Genomic DNA, 8,690 nt, shown 5'->3' on the forward strand with positions numbered 1-8,690 from the left:
TTTTTTCTTTTGTAGGTCAAGGATCCTTTGGTTGTTTTCACGCCTTGATTCTTCAGCCTTTAAGGACTTGTACGAGCTAATGGTGATCTCTTCTGCCCTATGAGCGGACTGAATAGCCTATGCATGGAAGACAACAATATAATAAGGCAAAGTTACAATTTTTATAAAGTAACAGGAATAGAAGTAAACAAGGCTTGGACGAGATGCTTACCATGGCAAGCTCCTTCTTCAAAATCATGAAGTCATTTTGGTCTCTCATCTTTCTGAGCTCACCCATATCCTCGGGTAACAGCAAAACTTGCTCCAATGCGTCTGCTACACAAGCGGCTATTCCCTCATTGGAGTTCCTGATGGATGCGTCAACAGTGACTGCGTGGTCATCCATAGTCATATCAGGGACCCAGATTGGAGCGTGTACAGCCGCGTGAGATTCGGTCCGTCTATCTGACCTCGTCTGCACAGTGCGGGCATGTTTTCCTCCTTTTTCGAGCTTAAGCTCCTTGGGAAGAGAGCCTTTCCCTCCCTCCATCACTTCTTTCCCTTTTTGCTAGTCCCATTTTCTTTTGTGGTCAGCCGGGTTGGTACGCTGAGATTGGGAAGGAGGGGGAGGAGGAAGGAGCTTAGATTCAGGGCCTTTTTCAGCGCCTTTATCTTGGACCCTTGTGCGAGGTTCCTTAGGAAGCTCTTGAGTCCCTGCTTGAGCTTCTAGTACATCTTTGAGACTCGGCTTTGCCTTGCGCTGGATACCTATGGGATCATGTTGTTGGATGATGTCTTGTAGGGTTTGAGAGGATGTGCCGAGGACAGAAACTTGGTCTTCAGGGGAGTGATGTTAATTAAAAACCTCGAATTCATCCTTGGAATCGGATACTTCAACAATCTCTTCTTCTTCCTTTATGCCGGGTTGGGAAGAGGTTGCTTCACCAAATGTATGTTGTGTTGAAAGAGGGATTAGGGGAATACCATCTGGAACGGGTTGTGGGGGTTTTATGGGTTGGGTAACCAAGGTACCCTGAGGAATAGAAGCCCTCTCGGGTAGCTAAAAACCTTTAACGGCAACGCCTATCCGGGGAAGACATGGGTCCTTGGCTTTGATCACACACTTCGGCGCCTGAAAAGCTTTGGAAATGGGATTGTAACTGAGGATTAAATGAGCCGCTCAGAGTTGGCCGTTTGTATGCACAATGACTTCGGCTTGTAAAATTTTTTCTAATCTCCCAAAAACAACAAGGAGAGGGTGACGATCCGCTGCGTGTGGATCTGCAAAATTGACCAAAAGAAAGAAAAACAAGGTAAGAATAGATAAAAAGGTAAAATGAATGGTTTTTAAGGGTTTTTAGATAGATCCAAAACTTCACTTGGGGTCCCCTCCCTTGTCGGACTGGGTAAGCCGTCGTGCCAATCTCCTGATATGATCAGAAAGTCATTTCTTAGACCCTTATTGGATTCAGAGAGACATTGAATTAACCTAAGTGCTGGATGCCTAGATTTTAAGTAATACTCTTCTTTTTTTGTTAGGTAGTGGAGGTTATAAACCCAGTTCACATCGTGATGAGTGAGTCCTAGGTTCATCTTCTCATTTAGGACATCTATGGAACCTAGGATCCTAAACACGTTTGGGGCACACTAGGTAGGAGCTAGTCTAAAAGCCTTAAGATAATCCCTAAGATAATCCCTAGTGACAGTTCCCATGGGAATTCTCATCCCTCCTTCGATGAATGCAATCATCGAGATTACTACCTCTCTTGTTTTTCTTTTTACAAAATACTCCTCTTCTGTACAGTGCGTAATAGATACCCCCGAGGGAATTCGGTATTTAGCCTTAAATTGCTCTATTTTTTCATTTGAATCCACTAGGGATGCAAATCTACCCATTTTTGGGAAAAAAGGGGTGTAGGTATGTTAGAAAAACTAAGAAAATAGACTAGCCGAGGATAAAGGAGTATAGAGAAAAAGAAAGTGGAAGGAAGAAAAACAAAAGGAAAAAGAGCTAATAAGAAAGGGAGAAAGTATGGGAGAACTTACTTTAACAAAAAAAAGAGGGCACAGTCACCTTGGCCAGGATATTTGTAAAATGAGAAAGCACGTGTAGATGGCAAAATGTGGCAGGTACGTTATATGAGCGTTGTGGTGTGTGAGAGGATTTGAAAGAAATTGGTATTTATATATCATTGGGAATTATGAAGCGGGAGAATTCCCTCCTCTGCCCAAAGGCAATCCTCAACCGTTGGATGCGTGTCACATCGCTGAACGTGGGGAACATAAAGACGCCAGAATTTAATTTAAGGACGCTTCGCATGCCGAAACGTTGAGAACATGCGGTGGGCAGTTCAAAAATCATCATCCCTATCAGCAATATTGCCAATATCCGCTGGACAAAAGGAGACAGATGTCGAGATCCTCCTTTCATCCCGAATTGCAGAAATAAGAATCTCGAGGGGCTATTGTAGGGACATTGGGCCCAGTAATTTATGAAGGGTGGCCCAAGAATATATTTTAGGCTAAAAGCCCAATCCAAGGACATCAAGTGATATAAAGGCATGTGAATGTTAATTCATAAAGAAAATACTAGGTAAAAAAGCCATAGTGTCTGAATAAATATGTCCGAGGAAGATTGTGTCCTCAGATAATGAAGCCAAGGTAATAGAAGGGAAGGTTTAATATCCCCAGACTATGTTATAGAAATTCCTATGGTTTAGGGAAGACAAGGTACATGTGGAGAGTAATAGAAAGAGCGGTGGAATATCTAAGATAAAGCTGCTACCACCGCCCCCGCATTAAAGACTCTGCAACTGATATGCTGGCCGCATTAATGGAGAAATGGGACCTGAGCATTAGGTTTGAAACTTGGCCTCTATCTCCAGAAGACTTTAGGGAAAATGGATGGGACAACTATCTAAGCCAGTGTTATAACCATGAGGTGGAAGATGAGAAGGGGAAAAGGAGGGAGTATAAATGAGAGAAGGGACCTTCGGAAAGAGGGAAGGCTTTCTTTGGAGAGAAAAGAAAGAATAGTATATGATAAATCTGACTGTCCAAAATTGTAATCTATCTTGAGAAGCAGTATTATAAATTATCCTCGGAGTGTGTCCGAGGAGGAATTTTTTTCATATTCATATAAACAACTCCCTATTTGTGCCATTGGGCCCAAAGCCCATCTTTCTTTGTTGTTTAAATCACCTTTAGAATCTAGATTTCAAGCACACTCTCTACAAATTTATTGTAAAAAGATCTTTCAAGCCCTTTCCCTTCTGATTGTGGGTCAGGAGCTCGAATTGTGTCCTTACAAGAGAAAATATAAATGATTTAATGATTGGAGGATGTGGATGAATTTAAATGTTGAATAAAATAAGATGAGAAGAAATATAGTAAAAATGAAATGTATAGCAATAAACACTAAATTGTTTTAGTTATGCTATGTAATAGAATAATATTATATTCTTATATATTATATTTATAATGCAATAGGATAACATGTAACAATCAAAGAGAATGAAAAGGATAACAACTTAAAACACAAAGCATAATTCTAAAGAATATGAAAATTCGTTAACCTAAATTAGAGATGCACGAAAAAGAAATCCACCAAAATCATATATATATATATATATATATATATATAGAGAGAGAGAGAGAGAGAGAGAGAGAGAGAGAGAGAGAGAGCATTTTTGTATGGGAAAATAGATAATTATGCATAGAATGGGAGAAGAAATGACAAATTTATAGTAAGAAAATGAGAATAATAAGAACTAAAATAAAAGAAGATAAAGTAAGGTGAAAGTAGTGGGGAGATGAAAAGGTAAAAAAAAAGGGAAATGTTGGAGAAAGTGTAACAATAAATTAACAATTTAATAAGAAGAAGAATAGTTAAAAATAAGATAATTATTATATGTTGATTGTAATTTAATAGAGTTTTTAATTCAAATTAAATGTTAAAAAAATTATAGGAAAAATTGAAAAGAAAAAAGATAATAACATGGCTACTCATATGGTTCAACTGGAGCGTAGCAATAATAAATGTTACGCTATAACTTTTAGATATTTATAAATATAGATATAACAAGCAACATAAATCATTTGCAATCTATTTCTATCGGAAAAAGTTTGACTCCAAACATGTTTAGAATCTTGTATATTAATAGCCAATCAGAAAATGACATCTATTTTTGTCACATGTATTAAGACAAATGTCATATTCCTCTTAAGGGTTAAAGCATGTTACTTCAAACATGTTTGAAGCCAAACTTTATCCATTTCTATATTATTACCAATCTATATCATAGAAATTATTTTGTATATTTAGTGTACTATATCTCCCTGCAACACGTGATGAATTTTGTGCAGCCCACCGACAAAAGAATCCACTCATATGTGTAAGGCCTTTTTTTAAATTTAAATGTGAAAAACATATTAGTATATAAAAAGTGTTACGCCTATAATATTTTCATTAGAATATTGCGTTATATGCATTGTAAAATTGGGAGCTTCACATGTCTTGGGCCATTGCATGGGGGAATGTGTAGATTAGCGGTGTGGGGGGTATCTATGTAGTAAGTTAGGCAACGTGTGAAAGAATAAAGGAAAGTAACATCTCGAGTTTTTGAAACTTGAGATCCATATTAAAACTCGAGTCTCAAAGACTCGCTTTGTGCTCGCTTTGTGCACGCTGAGGTGGACAAAAATGCCACCTAGATCTCAAGTCTTAAAAATTCGTTTTGCTCGAAATAAAAATCGAGTCTTTAAGACTCGATTTTCATAGGCAAAAAGATCATATCAAACACATAGAACTCGAGTCTATAAGACTCGAGTTCCATTGGACAAAATTATAAAAACTCAACACTCAGCCCGCATGTTATATAACTCTCACACTTAGCCTGTATTAACTCTCACACAGAAACCCAAAAACAGAGCATCCTCACTAACTCTCACCCTCACTAACTCTCACTCACCCATAACTCTCACACCACATTGCCTCTCACTCTCACAAAACCACATTGTCCACTCTCACTGCTCTTCCCTCAAAGCAAATTCATATCTTAGGTAAGGGTTTGCATAATTTGATTGTCATTGTAGTTGGGTATGTTGTCTATGGGTGTGGGTTAAAGAGTTTGACCATCTATTTTGTAGATAATTAACATAACTTAGTTAATTTACCAATATTGTGAATTATAGAACTTTGTTTTGTCAGTGTTAATTTTTTGAGTATTTATTTGCATAGTTTTTGTTATCGAAATTTTATTCATCATTTCTAGGCTTTTATTTTTATCATGATCTTACAAGTTTTTTTTACTTTATTTATCATTGGTTTGGGTATGAAATGGGTAGTGAATGAATGTAATGAATGGGTATGAAATCATGCTCATTTACCCACCTAGTTCTTTCAGAACCCTTTTAGGCATTATAGGTCACCACATAATGGAGTAATAGATAATTTCGTCTCTCCATCCACTAGGATTAGAAGGTTTACATCTTGGCCTTTAGATATTAATGGGCAATGGGGCACTCTATAATCTGGCTTGAATATGTTCAGCCTTAAGATCGCATTACTTTTTTCCCCCACTTTACGACTATGTGATTTAACTAACATAGTACTTGACTTGAATAGGTTCACAATGCCTGAAATTGTTATAATCGTATACCACGGTGGTCCACTTAAGAATGCCAATGCAAACAAGGGATTGTCATTTGAGGGGCCGGGTATAAAGACCTATTATACCCAAATTGATCGTAGGTTGAAGGCCCTTGATGAATTGAAGATGTTTGTCATGGAAGAGTTGTGTGAGAATCCTGATGTGCACAACATACAAATTACTTATCGTATGCCAAATGAAATCCTGAAGCACCGAATTAATTACAAGTATATGGTGATAGAAACAGACAAACATATAAAGATCATGTTTGACAAGTTGGAGAGTATAGCTGAAGTAACTAACATTGAGTTGTACATACAATTGGAGCCTCCTGCAATATGGCAAGAGGATATCCAACAAACAACCACAAGCTTACATGTTACGATTCCAGATGCTCAATATGAGTATTCTACACATGTAGAGGATGATGATGTTCATGTCGATGGTGATGATGATGACGATGACGACGATGACTATGTTGATGAGACTACTGCCGTTAACAATGATGATGACGATGATGATGACGACTATGTTGATGAGAATCTTGCCATTAACGGTGAAGATTTTGCCGATAAAGATGAGTATAAAGACATGATTGACAGAGGGGACTTTCGGGACTTTGAGGACTTTAAGAGGGACATTGATGACGATGAGACATTGGACGGTAGTGAACCTGATACAGATAATGTTATTAGTGTCCAAAACATTACGAACACAATCCCTGCCTACTCACCTCTTGCGTTGTCATTCTCTGCAAATACTTGGGAAAATATGATTGATTCTTCACATATTGAGATGTCATTTGTGTCTACTTGGAGAGAGGGGATGAATTTGTGCAAAGGGTTGACTTTTGCCAATAAAGTGGAGGTGAAGCACGTATTAACAATTTGTGCCCTCAAGGAAAACAAACATTTTAAGATCACTAGGTCGACGACGAAAAATCTTTGTGCGAAATGCGTGCATGAGTCATGCAAGTGGTATGTCTACGTAGTTATGAAGCCCGATCTCCACAGACTATGGATGGTCACCGTGTATGTGGGTCCTCACACGTGTATACCGACTGGGGTACGAAATGATGGTAGAATGATGAGTTGTAATTTTATTGCAGCAAAAATCCATAACAAGTTGTGTGAGGATCACACTACTTAAATTAAGCATCTCAGATCTCTGATAGAGTTGAAATATAATGGCCATAAGCCTTCTTACTACAAGGTATGGGATGCGAAACAAAAGGAGATTGCGTTTATGTTTGGAGATTGGGAAGAGTCTTACGAAAGGCTGCAAAAGTTGCTAATGGCATATATTGATCAGGACCCGACTACCCAATTTTGTTATCGTGTCACACCCATCGATGAAGATCACACTGTATTGTTGCATTATGTGTTTTGCTCTTTCGGTCCATGCATATCAGGATTCAAATACTGCAAGCCGATTATCAGTATTGATGGGACCCATCTGTATGGTAAATATCAAGGAAAGTTGTTGGTCGCAATGGCAACCGATGCTAACAACAAGGTATTCCCTCTCGCCTTTGCTATTGTGGATTGTGAGTTAGGGTCCAGTTGGAGGTGATTTTTATGGTGCCTAAGAGAAACAATTGGCCACTTGATACTTGACGAAGGCATTTGCATAATTTCTGACCGACATCTCGGTATCAAAAACGCCATTGCAAACTGGTTTAGAAGGGATGATGGAAAAACATGGGTATTTCATAGATATTGCCTTCGACATGTTGCTAGCAATTTCAACACCCATTTTCAGAACTCGACTCTAAAGTCAGCGGCGTTGAAAGCGGGATATGCTAGTCAGGTAGTTAAATTTGCTACCATAATAGAGTCCATTAAGCAGGTGGAAATTGAGGCCATTAGGAAGAAGAAGAAGGTGACGTGGAGGGATGGTAAGGAAAAGAATCAAGATTATCTTCCATACACATACCTAATGAGAGAGTCTGTGGACCCAGTCACACGATGGTGGGAGACGTTTTGGGGCAATGAAAACCAATATATCAGAGTGTTTCAATGGTGTACTGAAAGGTGCACGGGGCCTTCCTATTGCCACGTTGGTTGAGTTCACTTGGAACAAACTTGTTCAATATTTCCATGACCGGCATAAAGAATACCATTATGAGTTGTCAGAGGGTAAGAAATGGAGTGAATATGCCTTATCCACGTGGGATGGAAATAAGCGTAAATCTGAGAAACACTATCTCAAGCCATTTAGCAATGAAGAGCTGATATTTCAAGTAGTTACCCAACTCAACACGTGTAGCGTAGGAGGGGGAAACCACAGTTATGAAGTTTGGTTACGGGAAAAAACATGCAGTTATGAGAAATGGCAAAACATAGGGATCCCGTGTTCACATGCAGTTAAAGTATGTGACTATTTAAATATTGATTCGACCACATATATTCACCCATGTTATGGTTTGAACCATGCCCTTAACACTTATAAGCATGCATTTGTGGTTCCTAAGTCATAGTCATTGTGGAGGGATCCCATGGGGCTAAAGTGGTTGCCTAATTCGGCATTGTTGCAGGCCAAAGGTCGACCGGTGAAGTCAAGAATAAGGAATGAGATGGATGGAGTGACGAATAAGGATCGAGAACTGGGATGGCGGAGGGAGGACGCAGATTTGATAGAGAGTCAACCCAAGCAGACATGTGGACTGTGTCATGCTTCCGGGCATAACCGTAGAAAATGTCTTCAGTCCCGTGGCGCTTCCACAAGCGGCCATGTTCCACATTAGGTAAGTAGATGGCAAAAAGTTATGCATCAGTTAAATAATTGTTGTTCATTCAATGTTTACCTGATGTTTACTATCTTGTCTCCTAACGTAATTACTCTACGTTTTTCAGGCATGCTTCCATGGATGACGTTTTTGTCATGTGGACCGCCGATCTTAGGAAAATTGACTACTTTGTATTGGCTCTATGTGAACTTTTTGGTTTTTATTGAATGTGCTTGTAATTCTTTATCCAATGTACCTCTATGAAGATTGTGATTTGAGTAGTATGGTTAGAACTGCAAATTAAGCGTGGTTGGACATGTTTAGAATGTTGA

Source organism: Castanea sativa, chromosome 1, assembly GCF_040712315.1.
Source record: "Castanea sativa cultivar Marrone di Chiusa Pesio chromosome 1, ASM4071231v1".
Lineage (NCBI taxonomy): Eukaryota > Viridiplantae > Streptophyta > Magnoliopsida > Fagales > Fagaceae > Castanea > Castanea sativa.